The sequence below is a fragment of the Mesoplodon mirus genome (assembly GCF_964341445.2).
Source record: "Mesoplodon mirus genome assembly, chromosome: 6".
Lineage (NCBI taxonomy): Eukaryota > Metazoa > Chordata > Mammalia > Artiodactyla > Ziphiidae > Mesoplodon > Mesoplodon mirus.
This window is the reverse complement of record NC_138982.1, coordinates 134,052,305-134,072,360: the sequence shown is the minus strand read 5'-3', so window position 1 is coordinate 134,072,360 and position 20,056 is coordinate 134,052,305. Positions and strand designations below refer to the sequence as shown.

General features: G+C 42.8%; 1 protein-coding gene across 1 annotated transcript in view; it reads left to right on the top strand.

The window, feature by feature from the left end:
- Positions 1-79: 79 nt before the first annotated feature.
- The window catches only part of TIAM1 (TIAM Rac1 associated GEF 1), a gene marked incomplete at its 5' end in the record, with an annotated part of 515,782 nt that continues 495,805 nt past the window's right edge, over positions 80-20,056 (top strand). Inside the window, one exon of the mRNA XM_082624561.1 lies at positions 80-279. The remainder of the gene's footprint in view (positions 280-20,056) is intronic.

Genomic DNA, 20,056 nt, shown 5'->3' with positions numbered 1-20,056 from the left:
GGGGAACCTTTATATGCCGGGCCGCCGCACCCCGCCCACCCTGGCCCGGAACCAATCGCCGCCCGCGCTCTCAGCCCGCTCCCCACGGGACGCGAGTGGCCGGGAATCACGGGGGGTGGGGCCAAAGGGCCGTTTGAGGTGCCTTGTCCTCCGCGCTGCCGGCTCCCTCCGCCCGGCGCCCTTAAAACGCCCAGAAACCTGGAACGGCGGAAAAAACCAGTCCTTCTCCTCCAAAGGGTGTAGTCCGTGGATTGCAGTACACGAAATAAGGAAAATGAGGTATACGCGGCACGCCTTGAAGATCTGAAGTCCCTTTGTCTGGAAATGTAGTTAGTTATGACTGACTTTGGTCATAATATTGTCGCATTTGTTTTTTTAGAAGTTGGGACTGTCAAGTCAAGCTGGGTGCTTTTGATAGCTTTTACTTTTTAATTGTCTTGTGTTTGGGGTTTCGGAGGGTATGTAAAGTCGACGCATCTCAGTCCCTGGTCTCACCTTTTCTTCCCTGCGATTTTCGTAGTCCTAAACGTATAGAGTTACTTGGTTATCAGAATTGTGTATTCTTTTCGAATATTTCCTGTTTGGCAAGGCCGCAAACGTGAAAAGACCAAAGAATGTCAGCTGATTGATTTCTCCATACCTCTGTGTTTTGTCTGCCCCAAATGTCAAGGAAAAGGGTAGAAGGGGTGACTAATTTATGACACCTCCGTACCTCAGAGTATTTCTTATCCTTCAAGGACAAGACTTCAAAAACCTGAAATGAGCAAACAGTACAAACTACTTCTGTGGGTTTTTATTTAAAAGTATAAACATATTTACTTGTGCGCTCAGAAATCTAGGAAGATGTACAAGAGACTATGGGTGGGTACCTTTGGGGAGTGCGAAGTAAACTTTTACTAATGTTCTCTCAAAAAAATTTTTTTACGATGGATGTGCATTTGTCTGCCACAGTTTGGCTTAGAATGAGAATTCCCCTCCCCCCGCCAACACACACACATACTTGTGTTGGCAGAACAGTTTGATAAACCAGGGGCCTGGGGCAGGGAGCATCAAGAGAAGGATTTTCATCTTCCCTCCCTACGGGGCTGCCTGAATAACAAAGATGAGTGAACTGTTTTCAGAGGTGAGGTTAATTTAACCTGGAAGCATGCTTTAGACTTACCCAGAAAACTCATTAACCTGCAGGTGCTATGTTTCTGACTCAGTGAGTCTGGGGTGGGAACCTGGACTTTACATTCCTACCTTGTGCCCAGGTAGCGCTGATGCTGGCACTTTGAGGAACTCCGACTTGCAGGTGTTTTTCGTGCCCAGTGAAGTATGCAAGTTGAGGGCAAGAGCTGGACCTACTTGACACAAAAGAGGAGATAGAGAAAGCATCCCGAAAAGAAACTTGGAGTCAAGGGGACCCAGACAGGGGCCAGTAAGGGACACACCTAAGGGAGAAGAGCTCTGGCTCCTGGGGATTTCTGTTTTTGTTTTGTGGGATTGAAATCCTCCCCATCTCCCCGTGAACTCCAACGCAATCTGCATTTCCCTCTAATGCTCTGTAGGGAGGATTTAGTTGTAAGGATGATGAAACACGGACACCTAGTTCAAGGCCAGAGTGAAAGAAGGCAGAAACTGATTCAGCCACGTCTTGGCTGTCCATTACTTATTTATTTAATTACACCCTTGGACTCAAAGGCATCCTCTGTCAGAGATACACAATCCACGTTTTTTTATCATCCTCTTGAAAGTATACATATTTGTAATTTTGCTTGTTGTACTTACTAGCATTTCCCAGATAGCTGACTTGTGCTAGGCAATTGCATAAATGTGCAAATCCCAGCCACAGGGTCTTTGCCCAAGGCCAAAGTTTCTCTTTGGCCTCAAAGTTCCAGGAAGTTGGAATCAGATTTCAGTTGCTCGCCAACAAAGCAGCCCATATACAGAGTGGCCCTGGGATCCTGGGTCCGTCCTCTTTTGAGATATGTAGACAAAGCCTGGGTCAGTGCCAGGGCTTGTGTCCTGCAGGATTAGAGGACCCCTGGGGTTTATTCCTACTGCCGCCCTCACACCTGGGCAAGGGGGTCCCACACTTTAGAGGACCCTGTTCTGTTCCTCCTCAGGTCATATTTCCCCTGGGGGGTGTGGAGCCAAGAAAATGCTTCCACCCAGACTCTTACCCCTCCTTCTAGAACAAGGTTAAGGAATATAAATACGTGATCTTGAACAGTATTTGTTTGCTCCTAAGACAGCCTGTGCAGATGACTAAGCAGTTTACCGTGTGTCATTCTGGCATTCCTGGGGATGAAAAGCAGTGTTTGGGGACCTCTGTGGTTAAGAGGTAAACAAGAAGGTAGACCAGAACTTCGGTCTGGCGTTTCCATCCTTTTCCTCTTCCTCTCCTTCCTTTCTTAGGACTCACTCTTCTCCTTTCTCCTTTATCTCATCTCTCTCTTTCCCCAAATCATTTTTTTCTTCTGTAATCCCAAGGTGATTCCCCCTTTACACCTTCCTCATGCTCAGTAAATAAGTAGTTTTTTAATTTCCTTCACATCACACATCACAAAGGGATTATCACCAAGACCTTTGTTGATGAAAAATATGTTTTTATATGAATTGTAAGAAAATGTCAGAACTAGGGAAAATACAAAAGAAGCAAAGTACAAAGAGAGAAGCTTTTTAAAATATTTATTTATTATTTTTATTTTTGGCTGCGTTGGGTCTTCGTTGCTGCATGCGGGCTTTCTCTAGTTGCAGTGAGCGAGGGCTACTCTTCATTGCAGTGCGTGGACTTCTCACTGCGGTGGCTTCTCTTCTTGTGGAACACAGACTCTAGGCGCGCGGGCTTCAGTAGCAGCACACAGGCTCAGTAGTTGTGGCGCATGGGCTTAGGTGCTCCGCAGCATGTGGGATCTTTCCAGATCAGGATTCGAACCTATGTCCCCTGCATTGGCAGGCGGATTCTTAACCACTGCACCACCAGGGAAGTCCCAAGACAGGCTTTTTTAAATGCTAAGAAATAAATGCGCTAATAACTAGGAAACAGGGACTTCCCTGGTGGTCCAGTGGTTAAGATTCCACGCTTCCAATGCAGGGACTGCAGGTTCAATCCCTGGTAAGGGAACTAAGATCCCACATGCTGCGCGGTGCAGGCAAAAAATAAAAACAAAATAACTAGGAAGCAAATTAAAAACAGTTAAAGGGGCTTCCCTGGTGGCGCAGTGGTTGAGAGTCTGCCTGCCGATGCAGGGGACACGGGTTCATGCCCCAGTCCTGGAAGATCTCACATGCCGCGGAGCGGCTGGGCCCGTGAGCCATGGCCGCTGAGCCTGCGCGTCCGGAGCCTGTGCTCCGCAAAGGGAGAGGCCACAACAGTGAGAGGCCCACATACCGCAAAAAGAAAAAAACAGTTAAAGGCAGTATTAGCTAGTCCTACCTGCGTATATTTAATGTTAGTAAATTCCAAAAACCGGAAGCTATTACCAGTAAACACTGTGAGAAGATTATATCCCAGAATCACGAAGTATCTGAGGCATTTTTGAAAGTTGGAGAGGGAAAAGTATAAAAATTAGTTTATATTGTTAGTAAACAGGAGTGAACAGCCTGGGATTAGAAATTTGCAAACTATAATTGAGAGGTAGCTGTATATTTAATAATCTTGGCTATAACCTGTCATACGCTCTCTGTTTAGCAGTTGCAGCCTGGGCTCAGGCCCACTCTGGCCCACTGTGTCATCTTGGGTAATTCTCTCTAGAACTCAACTGTAAATCAGAGGCACCTGGGTTAGGTACAGTGCTATTTACACTGGCTGCACCTCAGAACCACCTGGGAGATTTTTGAAAACAGTGTGCTTGGGCCCAATTATATTCACATCTTCAAATTGCATATATTTAAACAGTAAATGCACATTACATTGCTGTAAGATACCAACATTGGTTTTCACTGGAAATAGGCTGCTTACCGTGGCACTTTCCATCCCATGAAGAAAATAAACTTATATTTGATTAAACAAGCATAACCAGGTTTCTGTTACATGAGGTTGAAACAGTTTCTAACTGGCAAGAGATAAGAAGCCACAAAAGGAGTTTTAGCAGGAAGCAGCTTGACTGTGTTCATGGGTAAGGTCAGGGTGTGTCTGGGTGCCTGAGGAACCTCGAAGTGCTGAGCTGGAAGTGTCCTTCTGGACACAGATGTGAACCTCAGGGTCACCCCTAAGTGTAGGCTCTATATCAAACTCAACACACATGCTATTCAGATTTGTAAGGAAAACGTAGTTACTCATTCGCTTTAGGGGATATAATTGTCTTCACGATTCTCTATCACTCTGGGTAGGAAATCGGTGGGACTTAAGCATCAATGACATTTTCTCAAGTTCGTCTGGTTTAAACAGTCTCTTTAGAGCAGTGATTCTCAAACGTTAATATACCTAAGAATCAGCTGGAAGGCTTGTTAAAACTCAGATTGCTGGTCCCCAACCCCAGAAGTTTTTTCTTTTAAAAAAAAAAAAGCACGTTATTATTATATAGTTTATGTACTATAAAAAATTCACCCATTGTACGTATACACTTAAGCGATACTTTTAGTAAATTTATGTAATTGGCAACCATTACCAAGATGCAGTTTTAGAACATTTCCATCAGCATAGGAAATTTCCTCATCTGGTTTTTGCTTAAGCCGTTCTCCCACTCCAAGCCCTAGTCAACCACTGATCTGCTTTTTTCTCTATAAATTTGCTTTATCTGGACATTTCTTATAAATGGAATCATACAGTATGTAGTGTATGATTTTGCATCTGGCTTCTTAGTGTAACGTTTTAGAGCTTAATCTATGTTGTAGCATATTTTGTTAGTTTGCTCCTTATGTCTAAAAGAGTATTCCATTGCCGAATATACCATAAATTGTTTTTCCAGTCACAGGTTGGTGGACATTTGTGTTGTTGAATTGTGTCCCCTCCAAAATTCATATGTTGAAGTCCTAACCACCTCGAAATGTGACCTTGTTTGGCGAAATGTGACCTTGAATGAGTTGAGAAGCCATCCCTATTCAGGCTTTTCTTTGTGAGAAGATTGTTCATTACTAATTCAGTTTCTTATTAGAATTCATTTTGGATTTTCTATTTCTTCTTGATTCAGTTTTGGTAATGTATGTCTTCTAAAGAATTTGTCCACTTCATCTAAATTGTGTAATTTGTTGATATAGAGTTGGTCATAATATTTTCTTATAAATTTTAAATTTCTATAGGGTTGGTAGTAGTATCCCTGCCTTCATTACTGATTTTGGCTATTTCTTTGTCGCTGTTATTTCCTTGCCCAATCTAACTAAACAGTCGTCAGTTCTGGTAACGTTTTTCAAAGAACCAACTTTTGTTTCTGTTTTTGTGTTTTGGCCACACCGTCCGGCTTGTGGGATCTTAGTTCCCCTACCAGAGATCAACCTCTGGTGGAGTCCTAACCACTGGACCTCCAGGGAATTCCCCTCGGAGAACCAACTTTTGGTTTCATTGATTTTCTTTATTGTTCTTCTGTTTTCTATTTCACTGATTTCCAACCTAATCTTTATTATGTCTTTCCTTCTGCTTGCCTTGGGTTTATTTTGCTTTTCTTTTGTCTAGTTTCTTAAGGTGGAAGCATTGTTTATTGATTTGAAATCTTTCTTCTTTTCTAGTGCGGGTATTTACAACTATAAATTTCCCTCTAAGCATTGCATTAGCTACACCCATAACATGATATGTCACATTTTCATTTTAATATAATTTGAAATATTCTCTCATTGCTCTCATGATTTCTTTTTTCACTCATGCATTAAAGTATAGTGCTTAACTTCCAAATATTAGGACTCCCCAAATTTCCTTCTGTTGTGTTTTTTGTTGTTGTTGTTTTGGGTTTTCTTGGCCATGCCACACGGCATGTGGGATCTTAGTTCCCTGACCAGGGATCTAACCCACACCCCCTGCAGTGCAAGCACTGGAAGGGCAGAGTCTTAACCACTGGACCGCCAGCGAAGTCCCATGTTGTTGATTTCTAATTTAATTCAACAGTGAGTTAAAAGAATAGACTCTGTATGATTTCACTCCTTTTAAATATATTGAGATTTATTTTATGGCCTAGCACTTGATCTATTCTGGAGAATGTTCCACCTGCTCTTGAAATGAATAGATTATGCAGTTGTTTAGTGAAATATTCTACATATATCATTAGGTTGCGTAGGTTGATAGTGTTTTTTAAGTCCTCCGTACCTTTGCTGATTTTCTGTCTGGTTTTTCTATAACTAATTGCGAGTGGGATATTGAAATCTCCAACTACTATTATTGTGTTGTCTACATGTCCTTTTTTTTTTTTTTTTTTTTTTTTTTTTGCTGTACGCGGGCCTCTCCCGTTGCGGAGCACAGGCTCCAGATGCGCAGGCTCAGCGGCCATGGCTCACGGGCCCAGCCACTCCGCGGCATGTGGGATCCTCCCAGACCGGGGCACGAACCCGCGTCCCCTGCATCGGCAGGCGGACTCTGAGCCACTGCACCACCAGGGAAGCCCTACATTTCCTTTTTTAAATGACTGAAGTATAGTTGACTTACAGTGTTGTGTTTCTGGTGTACAGCAAAGTGATTCAGATTCTTTTCCATTATAGTTTATTACAAGATATTAAATACAGTTCTCCGTGCTGTACAGTAGGACCTCATTGTTTACCTATTTTATATATTTATATATAGTAGTTTGTATGTGCTAATCCCAAAGTCCTAACTTATCCCTGCCCCCCCCCCAACCCTGGCCCTTTCCCCTGTGGCAAAACCATAGGTTTGTTTTCTATGACTGTGAACCTGTTTCTGTTTTATAAATAAGTTCATTTGTATCATTTTTTAGATTCCACATATAAGTGATTCATATATTTGTCTTTTCTCTGTCTGACTTCACTTAGTATGATAATATCTAGGTCCATCCATGTTGCTGCAAATGGCATTATTTCAATTTTTATGGCTGAGTAATATTCCATTATGTATATATACATACCACATCTTCTTTACCATTCATCTGTCAATGGGCATTTAGGTTGCTTCCATGTCTTGGCTATTGTAAATAGTACTGCTGTGTACATTGGGGTGCATGTATCTTTTTCGAATTAGAGTTTTCTCTGGTTATATGCCCAGGAGTGGGATTGCTGGACCACATGGTAACTCTATTTTTAGGTTTTTAAGGAACTTCCATGCCAGTTCTCCATAGTGGCTATATCAGTTTACATTCCCACCAACAGTGTAGGCGGGTTCCCTTTTCTCCACACCCTCTCCACATTTATTATTTGTGTCTACATTTCCATTTAATTTTCTCCATTTTCTTTCATGTTTTTGAGGTTCTGGTAGTAGATACGTATATATTTATAATTGTTATACATTCCTGATATAGTGACTTTTATTATTTTGGAAGATCTCTGTCTCTAGTAATATTTCTTTGTCTTAACATCTATTTTAGCTGATATCCATATAGCTACTCCAACTCTCTTATGGTTACTGTTTTCATGGCATATCTTTTTCCATCTTTTTACTTTCAACCTATTTATGTCTCTGAATCTAAGGTGTTCTCTTGCAGACAACACATAGTTGACTCTTGCCCTTTTTGTCCAATTTGAATATCCCTGCTCTTTGATTGGATTGTAGACCATTCAAATTTAATGTAATTAATAATATGTTTGGATTTACTTTTGCCATTTTGCTGTTTCCTATATGTCTCTTAACTTCTTTGTCTCTCTGTTCCTCTTTTACTGCTTTCTTTTGTGAAAATTTTTTTTAGAATATCATTTAAGTTCCTCTGTTAATTTACTTACTATTTTAAAATTTATTTTATTAGTGGTTGCTCTATAGATTGCAAAATCTTAACTTACCAAAATCCAGTTGTGATTAATACTAATTTAATTCTGGTAAACTATAGAAACTTGGCTCCAGTATACCTCCATTCTCTTCCCTCACCTTTGTATTATTACCGTTATATGTATTACACTTATATGTAGTATAAACCCAACACTAAAGTGCTATGATTATTGCTTTACACAATCTTATGTCTTCTAAAGAAGTCAGGAGAAGAAATAAGGAAAATAGATTTATAGAGTCTTTTATATTAACCCACATATTTACCATTTCCAGTGCTTTTCATTTCTTCCCGTGTGTTCACATTGCAATCTGATGTCACTTCCTTTCAGTCTGAAGGACTTTCTGTAATATGTCTTGAAAGGCAAGGCTGTCATCGCTTCCATTAACAATGCCTCTGGATGTGAGCATCACCCACTACACCCGATCAGTTGAGGCCCCTTTAATCACAGCACCATAACTGCCAGTTCTCACGGCCTGGCCAGCCCTGGCAGAACCTCCACACCCACTGGGCTGGAGGAGATGGAAGCAGTACTAGGCAAGCATGCCTCGGATATCCACCATTCTTATCCAAAGTTCAGCAGTTTTCAGGCATAAACACTTCTCAGATTGTCGTATGTCTTTGGTCAATTTCCAGAGCACTTAAATGTTGTTCTTGTCCATTTTTTTTAGCTTTACAGTTGCTTTCTGGGGAGAGGATTTGCTAACCATTTCACTTGGCCATAGCCAGAAGTCTGCTTCCTCCCCATGCTTCTGATTCATTAGACCTGAAGTGTAGCTGGAGAATTTGAATTTTAATGAGTTCTCAGGTAATACTAATGCTGCTGGCCCAAGGACCACACTTTGAAACCCGCTGCTTTAGGTTAAATCAGTCTCTTTCAGATGTGAAAACAACTTTCTCAGATATGAATTCATTGTGAGCACACATAAAATTTTATTTTAAACTTGCTGCAGGGGAAGAAGGCATCCAATAAAACCAGTTCAGATATTTCCTTTTGGTAGAAACTTCTGGTAGAAGTAAAGGTTACTAGATAATTTTGTGAACATTAGCTTCAAGACAGGCCTGTCGGGTGAAACACTATCTGTTCAGCACCAGCCTGATGGTCAGCAATTCGGGTGATTCATAACAAGACAGTGCCAGTAAATCTAACAGCCCCCGGGAGCTCTTAATCTCATCAAAGTCTGCAAGAAAATTGCTCAATTATTTTATCATGAACGCTAGACACTTTCCACAGGAGGTTGATTTTACCAAGCCCCTCTGTTCTTCTCCAGACTGCCCTCCTCAGACAGTGGAAGTGGTCAGTTTTCTCTCTCATGTGTAAATGCCGAGTTTCCTCCCTTTCCTGCTGTTGCACCCCAGGATGGACTCTGGGCATCTAGTTGGCAGAAGTCAGACAGCAATAGAGGAGGGCACTGCCTATCCATGTGTTGTCATCAGGATCCCCGTTGGTTTCTGCTGCACAGCAGCTGGTCCATTCTGCTTCTGGACCGGTGTCAGCTATGGTGTGACTCGTCCTACCACTATCATCTGTGGTTCCGACCACTGCCACCTTGTCACCAAATCCCCACTTCTTTTGCATTAACCCCCGTCTTCTGCTGGTCCCCAGTCAACTCGGCCTTTTCATATCCCAACAAGGGGCCCCACAGGAACGTCAGGGGCTCTAGGTGCTAAGCACAGGCCACATTTTACTGCTCCAACTTTTCTATCCTGACAGCTCCCTCTACACCCCACTGCCCTGCCCTGGCACCATGTTGAAATGTATCCACATGGACCCTCTCTTAAAACTTTGTTCCTCCTCCACCCACTGTTGTATGAATGCCACTGCCGTTCCTCAAGTTCTCAAGATCTTCCATTTCATCTGGGTGTTTCTACCTCAGCCCTCAGCACTCACAGGGTGAGAGGAAGTGAGGACCCAAGTGGCTCACACCACTTGCTTCCTCTACAGCTCTCTCCTTTTCCCTCCCTTGCCATAATGTTGAGGGAAAAGTGTTTTACTTTCTCCACCTCAGAGGATCTCAAACTTTTGCTGCATCAGAACCCCTTGGAGGGCTTATTAAAGCACAGATGCCTCAACCCCGTCCCCAGAGTTTCTGATTCAGCAGGTCTGAGATGGGGCCTGAGACTGTGCATTTCTAGCACGTTCCCAGGAGATGCTGCTGGTGCTAACCACACTTTAAGAACCACTGGTCTACCTTCTACCCTGATTTCTTGCTACCCCTGACCTCAAGTAAAATCCTACTGTCTTTTCGCAAAACTTGATACTTGATTTGTTAATGGATGCTAAAGGAACTTAGAAAATCCTTTGTTCTCAACAAAAGAGTTTCAAACTATTATCTTCTAAGGTGGGGACGACTATAATTTATTGTCCAGACAGGGATACCTTTGATGGTTAATAATAATAATGCTAATAATAATAATAATAAAAAATATAATAAATAAATAAATAAAATTAATAATAATGATGATAATAATAATAATCATAATGCCAGAGTCGTCGGGACTGCCGTAGGCAGACCAGGACGCCTATTCACCCCATGCTACGGCCTCAAGAAAATCATCCTTGGAACTCAAAGCAATTACTTCCTTGTTCTAGGAGTAAACAAGCTCTCCTTCTCTGGGACAAAGAGGTTGGTGGCTCAGACTTGGAGATGGAAGACTGCCAGGGAATGTGATTTAAGAGGGAAACAAAACACAGTGGTTTAATATTTTCAAAACATTATCCCCGTTACTGTAAGTCCTCTACGTACGAACCAAGCTGTGAACTTTCAAAGAGGCGAACGTGCGTTCCATCAACATCAAGTGTGAGTGAAACTGCAGCCCTCCGTCTCCCGTTGCTGACGATCCTTCAGCTGTACCATCTCCCACCTCCTCTCCCTCCTCCAGTCAGTAGCTCTTCTTGCCTGTTCACTCGATGCCAGCCCCTGGATGCCCGCTGTTGGACTGTACTACTGTACTTTTCAAGGTACTGTACTGTAAGATTAGAAATGTTTTCTTTTTGTGTGTGTGGTTTTTCTTATGTATTTTTTCTGTGAAAAGTATTATAAACCTATTACAGTGCAGTACTATATAGCCGATTGTGTTAGTTGGGGACCTAGGCTAACTTTGTTGGACTTACGAACAAACTGGACTTAGAAACGTGCTCTCGGAAGAGAACTCGTTCATATGTAGGGGACTTCCTGTATATACATTTGGAGTTAACCGCCTATAGCACCAAAGCGCCTGACTAGCCTGTAGGCACAAAATAAAGGCAGTCTGCATTTCCTCCTGGCACAAGCCTCACCAGCTCTATTGGAAATTAGCCCTTTTCTTCATCCCCCGGTGTCCTGAGTTATTTCTGGGCATGCCCAAAGTAGCAGCTCACAAGTGCCCACAAACCAGAATGTCAGCTGCAGCCCCCATATGGCCTTGTCCTTCCTCTTCTGCTCAGGCTTCTTGTTCCCATCCGTGGTCCACAGAGCCACCTGGAGAAGTGTCACTCCTGCAGCTTCCCATCACGGGGACCCCATTCTAGGCCAAGGGTGCTCCTCCAGATGCTCCCTCGTCTCTGGTACCAGAGCATGGCTGGGTTTTATGCAGAGCCTCTCCCCCAACTCCCTGCCACACTTTGTTTCCTGGGCCCCAAGTTGGATTTTTTTTTTTTTTTTTTTTTTTTGTCCACGCCACGCAGCATGTGGGATCTTAGTTCCTCAGTCAGGGATTGAATCCACACCCCCTGCAGTGGAAGCATGGAGTCTTAACCACTGGACTGCCAGGGAAGTCCCAAGTTGGATGTAATTTGAAGGCAACACAAATAGGATTTGCTGATGGTTAGAATATTGTGTGCAAGAGGAGAGGAGTCCAGGCTGATTCCAGGGTTTGGACTCAATGAATGAGGTTGTTATTAATTAGCGTGGTTGGGAAGATTGTCGATGGAGCAGGTTTTCTTTGGAAAAGTTCAGTAGATTGATTTTGGACACAGTTTGTGATGTCTTTTCAATATCTAAGATAAGAAAGGTAATGACGGACCTTCCCTTTCAACTTCTATGCCATTACCGTAGACAGAGTTGAAGTGAACTATAAAGATTATTTTCCAATTCCAGCAGGCACTGTTGAGTGCCTGCCCAACTGCCCTGTTCCCTTTATTCCACACGGGCAGAACAATGATTTTGTTCCAGTGTCTAACCTCACCTATGTGACTGGAGAAAATGCTGGTTGTCTAAACCAGCCAGGGTCACCCCATTCTGCATGTCAGTGAGAAGTAGAAGGGTAAGCCTGACACCCACTCAATTCGGGTCAATGAGACGTGGGGGGCAGTCATTTGGAGGCTTCTGGGAAATGTTCTTTCTTTAAAAAAGATTTACAAGAAGAATTGGTCTGGCTTTTTCTCCTGGATGTTGTCCTAGGGCAACCATCCTGCAAACATGATGTGAGTAAAAACAAGCTGAGGATGGTCAAGCTGAAAGATAGCATTTTCCAGCCCATTAGTTAACTAACTGGAACCATCCTCTCTCTGGATCTCTAATGCAAGATAACGCACCCCTTGATTGGTTAAGCCATTTTGAGAAGGGTTTTCTTCACTTGCCTGTTAAAGCATCCTAACTGGTACACGGAGTAAGGAGAGAAAGTCATCCTGAGGAGGAAACCACAGAAAGTTCAGGGCAGTAGATGAAGGTGCCCGTTTGTCACTGGCAAGGTCAGGCCAGTACCAGCAGCAGGGCAATTTCCAGTGCAAAGAACTGACTGGATTATGAACTTGAACTAGAAACTGTTTGTATTGTCTCTCCTTTTTCTTTGCCAGGGAGGGCCGGTGTTTTACACTGTAGGGGTATCTGTGCCCAAGGCCTTATCATCTCCTGTCAACTCCGAGCTCTGCCCTCCTACACAAGACTGTCCTTGGCACCGAGTCAAGTCCGTGAATTGCTTTCACACTCCCTATTCCACTTTGTGCTCACAAGCGCCTGTTAGGAGTCCAGGCATGTCCCCAATTTACAAACTGAGAATTAAGACTTTGGGGAGGTGATCACAGCCTAGAAATGGCAAAACCCCGACTCGAACCAGGGTGGATTCCAGGCCGGCACTCTTTGACCCACACCATGAAATTTGTTTTAAAATCTAAAATGACATCATTGTTCTTACTTGGTTATTCTAATTTTACATGTTAAGCATGATTAAAGTAACTAAACATTGTAAGACTCCCATGTGTCTTGATTCAAACAAAACATACACTAAATACCTAAGGTCTCTAGGGTATGTTTGGTTTTCTGTTACTCAAAGTAACAATAATTTTCTTTCATATGCCACTTGATTAAGACTGTTTTTGCCCTTACCAGTTTTCTTACAAACGTGCTTTGAGTTAACTTTTTAATGCCTTATATAACAGGGTTCAGAATCACATTAATTCTAGAAGTGACCTTTTTATTACTCTTGACAATGAACAGTTATTTAAATTTATAGCAGTCCTGTTACATATGCAGTTCGTTGTGTGTGAACCAGCATGGTATGTTTTTCTTCTCATAAAGCTCTTCATTTGCATTGGAATAAAAACTCTGCATTGGTTTGAAGTGAGAAATTTAGTCCAATTTTACCAGGAAGGCAAGTCAAACCAGTTCAGCTGGGTGGAAAAGTTCAGTTTGCTTTTGTTAAGAGCCAGTTATTTCACCAGGAAAATGAGTGTATTTGGGAATAGCAGAGGAATTACAATTCAGGACGGTAAACTATGGCGAACCATAGGCAAGTCCTAAAAAAGTGGTTCTTAATAAGTTGGTTTGAGAGTGAGTGTGGAATATCCCTACTGTTTATTTTTGCTTTTAAGATGAGAAATGTTCCAGAAATGTTAATGTGCTGAATTTTTCAAAGAGCAAATCATTTTTTAAATGTTCCAGGAAAGTTTGATTTTGACAAAATGTGTACAAGGTGAAAGGAAGTTTATCCTCTAATTATTCGTGTACACATTTTATAGTGAAAACACCCTTATTAACCAGGACATCTGGGGTAGAGTATTGATTCTTTTCTCTGGTGTTCTTGTATCTCAGTTTCTTCTTCTACAAAACGAGGGGTTGACAAGATGTATGAGTTTCTTGTTACGGCTATAACACATTACCACAGACTTAGTGTTTTAAAACAACACAGATTTATTCTCTTGTGTTTCTGGAGATCAGAAGTCAGATGGGGGTCTCACTGGGCTAAAACCATGGTATTAGCAGATCCATGTTCCCTTCTAGAGTGTCTTGGGGTGAATCAATTTCTTTGCCTTTTCCAGTATCTAGAGGCTGCCTGCATTCCTTGGCTCATGGCCACTCCCTCCATCTTCAAGGCCAGAGTCAGCAATGGCCAACTGAGTCTTTCCCACATTACATCACTCTGACGCTGACTTTTCTGCCTCCTTCTCCCACTTGTAAGGATCCATGTGGTTACATTGAGCTCACCCTTGTGATTACATTGATCCAGCTCAGCCAGAATTATCTCTTTATTTTATTTTTTTAAATAAACAATAAATAAATTTATTTGTTTATTTATTTTTTTGCTGTATGCAGGCCTCTCACTGTTGTGGCCTCTCCCATTGTGGAGCACAGGCTCCGGACGCGCAGGCTCAGTGGCCATGGCTCACAGGCCTAGCCGCTCCGCGGCATGTGGGATCTTCCGGGACCGGGGCACAAACCCGTGTCCCCTGCATCGGCAGGCGGACTCTCAACCACTGCGCCACCAGGGAAGCGCCTATTTATTTATTTTTGTCTGTGTTGGGTCTTCATTGCTGTGCACAGTCTTTCTCTAGCTGTGGCGAGCAGGGGCTACTCTTTGTTGTGGTGCACGGGCTTCTCATTACAATGGCTTCTCTTGTTGCGGAGCAAAGGCTCTAGGCATGCGGGCTTCAGTAGTTGTGGCTCATGGGCTCAGTAGTTGTGGCTTGCGGGCTCTAGAGCGCAGGCTCTGTAGTTGTGGTGCACGGGGTAAGCTGCTCTGCAGCATGTGGGATCTTCCTGGACCAGGGCTTGAACCCGTGTCCCCTGCATTGGCAGGCACATTCTCAACCACTGCACCACCAGGGAAGTCCCACCTCTTTATTTTAAGGTCAGCTGATTAGCAACCTAAATTCCACCTGCAAACTTAATTCCTCTTTGCCATATAACCTAATATATTCGCAGGTTCTGGAGATTAGGATGTGGACATCTTTGGGAGCCGTTATTCTGCCTACCATACTAGGAAATCTCTTAGATCTTTCCAATTCAAAATTTTATGAAAAAACTCAATATAATTGTCCTTCATTACTGTAACTTTAAAGTGCAATAAGTAAAACCCAAACAACTAGGTTATAGGGAAAGAAGTAGAATGATATTTTATTAATTGTTTAAATTTTATTTTTATAAAAGGAACTATATTCACGTAGTTCAAAATCCAAACCATAATAAGGAATAAATTGAGGGTCTCACACCCGTCCCTAGTCATGTGTATGTATCATTATTTATTGAGCCATCCCCTACTGTATTATTTTCCTAGGGCTGCCATAACAAATTATAACTCACTGGATAGGTTAAAATAACAGAAATGTATTCTCCCGCAGTTCTGGAGGACAGATGTCCAAAATCAGGGTGTCAACAGAGTTCTGATCCCTCCAGAGACTCTAAGGAAGAAGTCTTCCTTGCCTCCTCCAGCTTCTGGAAGCTCCAGCCATTCCTTAGCTTGTGGCTATATCACTCCAATCTCTGCCTCCATGGGCACATGGCCTTCTTCCCTGTGTGTATGTGTGTGTGTCCTCTCCTCTTCTTATAAGGACACCAGACATTGGTTTAGGCTCCACCCGAATCCAGTATGACCTCATCTTAACTAATTATATCTAGAAAGATCCTATTTCTAAATAAGGTCACATTCACAGGTGCTAATTGTTAGGACTTGAACTTATCTTTGGATGGACACCTGGAAGTTTTCAGTTATTTGCTATTAGAACAGAGGCTGCATGTTTTCTTATGGACTTGTATGGGTACTCTTATGGATTTGTGAAATGCCTCTGAAATACAAATACCTAAAAGCGTAAATGCTGAGCCATAGGGTTTTTTTTCCAAATTATGCTTCAAAAAGGTTGCAGTTATTTCCATCCCCACCCTCAGTGTTTGTTTCCGTACAGCCTCATCAAACTTCCATAATACCGGTCTCTTTATCTGCCAGTCTGAGAGGTGAAAAATAAGATCTCATTTTAAATTTCCATTTATTTGATTATTCATGCAAATGAGCACACTTCCTTGTGTTTATTGACTTTCTAAGTCTGTGAATTGCTAGTTGTTTCCTATTCCCTCTTGAGCAGCTGATCTTATTTTTTATTTAATCCATTTCAGGCATTTTTGGTTGCCATCTTTTCTTTGTTCTTTCTCTTAAATGGAACTTGATCTTTTACGTAAATCTAAGACAAGAGATTGTGTGAAAGTCCATACCTACAGTGAAGGGGTATTTGCTTTTCAGGGCTAACTTTCTATGATACAGCTCTGATGTGAGTAGGGAAAGTACCTAATAAGAGTACGGTATCTGTGGTGGTTGTAATTTCTTGTGAGAGAGAGGGAGAGAGGGAGGACAGTTATATCAGAAATGAGGTATGTTTGAAAGTGTGTCAGTGGGTGGGAGTTTATACAAATCTGTGAGAAGGTGAAGTCCCTTTTTCTCTTTTTTTTAAATGAGAAAGCTTCAGCTGGGTTATCAAACTGGTGATAAACATCCATGACTGCACGTTCATCCTGAGTTTCTCTTCCCAGCACAGAGTCATTTCGTTTGTAATTAAGAAAAGTGAGGAGGGTAACTCCACTTCTGGGTACACATCCAAAAGAACTGAAAGCAGGACATGATCAAGTATCTGTACACCCAGGTTCATAGTAGCATAATTCACAATAGCCAAGATGTGGGCACAACGCAAATGTCCATGGACAGATGAATAGATAAACAAAATGTGGTCTATCAATACAATGGAATATTATTCAGCCTAAAAAGGAAAGAAATTCTGACACAGGCTACAACATGTGAACCTTGAGGACGTTACGCTATGCTTTTGAGTGAGACACAAAAGGACCAATACGGCTTGATTTCACTTATATGAAGTATCTAGATAGATAGTCACACTCATAGACACGGAAAGTAGAGTGGTAGTTGCCAGGGCCTGGAAGGGGGAGGGAGTAGGAAGTTGTTTAATGGGTGCACAGTCTCAGTTTTGTGAGATGGGAAGAGTTCTGGAGATGGATGGTGGTGGTGGATACACAGTAATGTGAATGTACCTGATGCCACCGAACTGTACACTTAAAAATGGCTGAGATGGGGGCTTCCCTGGTGGCGCAGTGGTTGAGAGTCCGCCTGCCGATGCAGGGGACACGGGTTCATGCCCCGGTCCGGGAGGATCCCACATGCCGCGGAGCGGCTGGGCCCGTGAGCCATGGCCACTGAGCCTGCGCGTCCGGAGCCTGTGCTCCGCAACGGGAGAGGCCCGCATACCGCAAAAAAAAAAAAAAAAAAAAAAAAGGCTGAGATGGTAAATTTTATGTTATGTGTATTTTACCACAATTAAAAAATTTTCAATTTAAATTTAAAAATGTAAAATTTATGTTGTATATATTTTACCGCAATTAAAACTAAATGGAAGGAGGGAAGGAAGGAACGGTGAAGAGTGAAGAGCGGTTGTTTTTAACCTCATTTCACAGCAGGTAATTTCCAACACAAGAGGCAACCCAGGGACAGCGGGCCCTGTAACTGAATTCTACTCTCAGTCCTTTACAGCCAGGCCCCATCTCCAACCCACTGGCTTCAAGAAGTCTTCTAGAAATCAGAAATGGCTCCTTGTCTAGAACTGGCAGCGTACAGCACTGCTTAAAGATGAAAAATTGGTAGTTCATTGGGATTCCTGTGTTGCGAGGTCAGTTTTTGTTGAAGAAAAGTAGAGTATAACATCCTTCAGGGATCCTTTGTTCATGCAGAGGCATCAGTGGTGGCTACAAATCCCTTGCATTGTAGGTGACTAAGGAAGAAAAGACTTGCACTGCCCGCCTGCCAACATGAAGCTGTTTAGTATGCAGTTAAGAATAGTGGGGTGGGGGGAGGTTTTTTGCCCTGGTTCTCACACCAGGCACTCATCCAGCCACCCCTTACCAGCTCTTCACCTGCAAGAAGGTGATGTATCCCAACCAAATGTGTGAATCAGTGTCTGGCATCCATAAGCATTTGAGAATGAGTAACTTCCATCCCTACCACAAACAGCTGGTTGGATATGTGAACCCAAGGCCTTTCTTGGGGACTGGGGACTTGTCTCACCCCTGCCGCCACCCCCCTCTGCCCAGCATGCCAGAGCCCTCAGGTCCAAGGATCTAGAATAGGCCTGAGGAGAAAGGAGAGCTGGCTAGGAGGTCCCCCTGCAGGCCCGAAGCCTAAACTTCTCCTACCAGCTCTGGGGGAAGGAGCAGTTGACTTACCTGTGATCCCTTCTGGGCCATTTGAATTTACCATGCTTGGGTACTGTGTAATCTTTTCCAAAAATATTTTATTATATATTTTTTAAATGCTTAACTATTAAAAATACTACTAAGATAAATTTTATAAGATGTAAGATTCACCTCTGGTTGAGACTGTTAAAAACAAGACAACAGACCCCAAATGGAATCGCTTATGTTAAGCCCCGTGTCACCAAACCAAGACAACTTAATTACAGTTTCTGCTGTCCTAGAAATGGAATCTTTAACCGGTCAATCAGGAATCACCTGATTCCTAGAATCGCCTGACTCCTAGCACTAGTTAGGTAATCTGGCTGACAGACTCGAAAGGAAAGTAACCTGCTCTAACCACCTGGCTTTTTTGCCTAGTATAACTTCCTTGTTTCTGCTCCCTTCTACCTATAAAAGTCTTTCATTTTGTACAGTTCCTCAGAGCTCCTTTCCATTTCCTGGATTGGATGCTGCCCGACTCAAATTAATTTTTGCTCAAACTCTTAAAACATTTAATATACCTAAGTTTATTTTTTGACAAGACAGAGGTAGAGTTTTTAGTTCTCAGAGAGTTTTTCCCTTCAGAATGAAAAATAACTGAAAGCCATCTCAGAGCGGTGCCTTTCTTCAACTTTGACCTTGCCTGTCCTGCTCATCATTAAGCCTCCAGTGCCAGTGTAGCGCTGGGCACAGAGTAAACCCTCAATAAATATTTGATGAATAAATCAATTGGTGTCAAAACAAAATGCGGGATGCTTATGGTCCCCAATTCTGCATTTTCCTAAAGAAAGGAATTTTGGGTCATGATATGGTAATGTAATTAAATATATACTTGGTCCTCGTCCATTTCTGACACAGAGCTCCTAAAATCCTTGCAATTTCCTAAGTGCCTAGAAGGATGAAGCTTCTTTTGTATGTTAATGAGATGACTTTTGGATCCCCCTAAGGGTGGGAGTTGGTTGCCAGAAGAACTGACCACGTGATGAGAGGCTGAACCTTTTGGTCCCACCCCCTCACCCCCAGGGAGGGGAGAGGGGCTGGAGGTCGATTCAGTCACCAATGGCCAATGACTTAATCAATGATGCCTATGAAATGAAGCTTCCAGAAAACCCCCAAAGATAGGGTTTGGAGAGCTTCTGAGCTGGTGAACACTTGGAGATGGGGGAGAATGGTATGCCTGGAGGGGGCATGGAGACTCCACACCCCTTCCCCATACCTTGCCTTGCGAATCTCTTCCATCTGGCTGTTCATATCCTTTTATAATACACCAATAATCTAGTGAATTAAATGTTTCTCTGAGTTCTGTGAGCTGCTCTAGTAAATTAATCAAACCCAAGGAGGGGGGTTGTTGGAACCTCCAGTCGACACTGTAGCTGGTTGGTCAGAAGCACAGGTGATCAGCTGGCCTTATGACTGGCTTCCGAAGCTGGGAAAGGGGGTAGGCGAGTGAGACTGAGCCCTTAACCTGTGGGATATGATGCCATCTCTGAGTAGGCAGAGTAGTCAGAATAGAGATGAATTGTGGGACACTGAGCTGGTGTCTGGAGACTTGTTGGATAGTGTTGGGGACCGCCCTGCCTGCTGCCACCAGCACCCTCCCCTCCCCTCGCACAATGGAATGGAATTGGTGCTAGAAACATTTTACATAGAAACCAGCCAGGTATATAATATTCATGGTTCATTAATTGAGGTGATAGATGAGGACCTCTGGTTTTAGGCTTGGCTGAGATTCCCAGATGCTTAAAACTGGAGAAAGAAGGAAGGTATAAAACTGGAGAAAGAAGCAAGGTATCT